General features: G+C 42.0%; 1 non-coding gene across 1 annotated transcript; it reads right to left on the reverse strand.

The window, feature by feature from the left end:
• Positions 1 to 456: 456 nt before the first annotated feature.
• On the reverse strand, positions 457 to 563 carry LOC118671066. Its single transcript, XR_004972583.1, has one exon. It is a non-coding gene; the product is annotated as a U6 spliceosomal RNA (small nuclear RNA).
• Positions 564 to 3,355: the final 2,792 nt, after the last annotated feature.

Consider the following 3,355-nt stretch of genomic DNA (forward strand, 5'->3'; position numbering starts at 1 on the left):
CTCTGATCTAGTGCATCACTCTAAACCTGGTCTGGGACCCTCCCTCATATGAACACTCATCCTCATCCTGATCATGTTCTGCCTGTGAATGGGAAAAAATAGTCAGCCTCTATGAATGTTCCTTTTTGGATTCACATATCTCACCTTCTGATCTCTGAGTCTTTGCTTATCCTAGTCTCTGTCAATACAGTAATGTCTAGTTCTTTCCCCAATTCCTCTTCCACCACCTCTTCCAGTGAAATACACACACATCAAACTGCAGCACAAATACCATCTTCCACAGGCAATGTTTCCTGTCTCTTGTTACCAAGATAGTATTTGCTTTCTTCCCTCTGTGAGTCTCCATAACACTTTTTTCCCCCTGATTAATTACTACAACTCAAGTTCCCCAAGAAGATGACTCTGGATATTAGTATAAAAGTTTTTTGTTTTTTTTAATTTAGATTTAATTGGTTGGAAAATGTGGAACACTTCATGAATGTGCTTGTCACCCTTGTGCAGAGACAATGCTAATCTCCCCTGTGTTGTTCCAATTTTAGTATATGTGCTGCTGAAGCAAGCACTGCAAGGAATTATATTGGAGAGTTCTCTAGGGGTCAACAGATCTGGGGAAATGAAGGGAGTGGGATTGTGCAAAGGAAATGTTGGGTGGCCATGTTGTCCCTACAGGGGCCATAGCCAACGGCATGAGGAGCTCCGGAGCTGTGATGGCTCTTCAGAGTGGTTCTGAATTATTCCAACAGGGACAAGAGCTTTACATCTCTCTCTCTACCAGTCACTGGAGGTGAGGACCTATGTCAAAGACCAAGGACAGTAGCACATAAAGAGGATTATCTGTGAGCTGTCAACACTCCTGGGGGAATGAACACTTCTACCTGAAAAGGATGGAGGGCAGGGTAGAAACATGAATTGCACAGTGCAGTCTCCACTACATCAACTTCTAAGGAATTTGGCATCTTCTGCTTTGTAGGTTATGTCTTTAACTCCTGGAAACTAGAAATTGTGTCCTAAATACTTCTTGAACTCCTTGAAGCTGTGACTATAAGAGACACTGCATAAATAATTTGCTGAGATCAATTTATGTTGTGCTCTTTCACAGAACTTCTACCTTAAAGACATTAATGAGGAACATCAGACCCATGCAATCTCTATTTTACAGAGGAGAAAACTGAGGCAAGAGTAATTATTGGAGTTGGTCAATGGAACAATTAACTTAAAAGTTTCAACAAACAAACAAACCTAGGTCTCAGGATTCTCAGGCCAGTTGTTTAAAAAAAAAAAAAGAATTACTCAATGCCCAGCTAGTGTGGCTCAGTAGTTGAGTGTTGACCCATAAACCAGGAGGTCACAGTTCGATTCCGGGTCAGGGCACATGCCCAGGTTGGATTGGCAGGAGGCAACCGATGGAGGATTCTCTCTCATCATTGATGTTTCTATCTCTCTCTCCCTTTCCCTTCCCCTCTCTGAAATCAACTGGAAGGAAGGAAGGAAGGAAGGAAGAAAGGAAGGAAGGAAGGAAGGAAGGAAGGAAGGAAGGAAGGAGGGAGGAAGGAAGGAAGGAAGGAAGAAAGGAAGGAAGGAAAATTACTCAATTAACCAAATACAAATAGTAGCTCAAAAAGGGCTTCAGTCAGGTCAAGAGTTAATAACCTCACTCCCTAAATTGTTTCTCAAAAATTCCTGCTTCTGGACCTCCCTGAGGTGCCTCAACTTGATAAGTTATTAGACTTCCTTTTGGCCCACATTCACATGAAAAGAGCCAGAATTGCAACTGCGATTTAAAACAACTTTGGCCCATTGCCCAGGGCTCATACTGTGAAGAGAGTAGAAACCATCCTCCAAGAATCTGTAAAAAACAAAACAAAACACTACAAGGGAGAAGACGTGAAGTGCCATTCCTGAAGTCATTTTCAGGAGACTTGCCACCGTCATAAAGCAGGTGAAGTCATAAAGAAACCTTTTTTTAAGACAACAAGGTCTCCTTCCCTTTCCCACCTTTGCCACCTGCTACACACATCCTGCAAGTACACTTTACTCTCCCCCACCCTAAATCATGGTGCTAGTAGAGAAAGTCACCTGTGATGGGACCTATTTCTAGGAAAACACTGGCAAGCACCCTGCTGCCTGACTCCAACCATGTGCACACATCTGCTGGTGTTGAACAGATGAGGCCTGTTAACAAAGTTTCTTGTTCACTGCCACATCTGAGAATCCCAGAAAATTGGGACAGAGAGCAGGTCTGTTTCTACTACCTGCAATATCCACTTCTGAGCATTGTCACCTTGGCTAGTTATCTCCCTTTCTCTGGGTTTATTGATACTGGGAGAGAAACATGCACCTAGAAATCATATATAAGCACTTGTGTCCTGGCCTTATTGATGGGGCTGGTAGAGCAGTTCTAGTCTTCTGTTCAATGTCAGGTCAGTGGTCCTTCAATGTGGCTTTTTCTATGTCATACATCTGATCAAAAGGCATCAAACACTCCTGATCATAAGTATAATATCAAATCCTCATCCTAGACCTCATGACCCTCAACAGACTAATTTCAAACTGCTTTTGAAATTCTCTTTCCAACCCCTCCTTTGATCAGTACTACATTCCAGCAAACTCATACTCTTGGTTTTTACATTAAAAGCATTTCCCAAGATTGCCAGTTCAGGTCCCCTCAAAACACCGTGGTGCTGACATACACTCCTGATTCTCCAAACCCTGTAAGAGGAATTGCAGAAACCCAAGTCTATTCAATATTTTCAAACTCTTCTCAATTTATCAATACATTTCCATGTCAATTAACTCACATGCTGGACTAGAGATGCTTATTACAATTCACATAGACCATATTCATACTTTGGTTTCACATAGATTACACACACACCACACATATGCACATCCTTTACATTTGCATAAATGCACAGTTTTTTTAATCTTATTTTTCATTAGAGTTTGCATTACTTTTTTGTATTAGTTTCAGGTATACAGCACATTGAATAGATATTCATATAGGTTACAAAGTATTCCCTATAATAATTCAAGTACCCACCAGGCACCATTGAGAGTTATTACAGAATTACTGACTGTATTTCTTATCCTATCTAATAAAAGAAAAGGGTAATTGACTGTACCTTCGCTACACTTCCCATTGGCTAATCAGCGAGATATGCAAATTAACCACCAACAAAGATGGCAGCCAGGAGCCACGCAGCTGAAGCAAGCAGGAGGCTTGCTTGCTCCAGTGATGGAGGAAGCCAAGGTTCCCCGCCTGCTGCAGCCCGGCTCTGAGCTCCGAAAGCAACAAAGTTTCAATTACAGAAGCTAAACAAACTCTAGATACCTGCTTTCAGCAGGCCGTGGCCTC

The sequence above is a fragment of the Myotis myotis genome, unplaced genomic scaffold (assembly GCF_014108235.1).
Source record: "Myotis myotis isolate mMyoMyo1 unplaced genomic scaffold, mMyoMyo1.p scaffold_m19_p_16, whole genome shotgun sequence".
In the NCBI taxonomy this organism is placed as follows: domain Eukaryota; kingdom Metazoa; phylum Chordata; class Mammalia; order Chiroptera; family Vespertilionidae; genus Myotis; species Myotis myotis.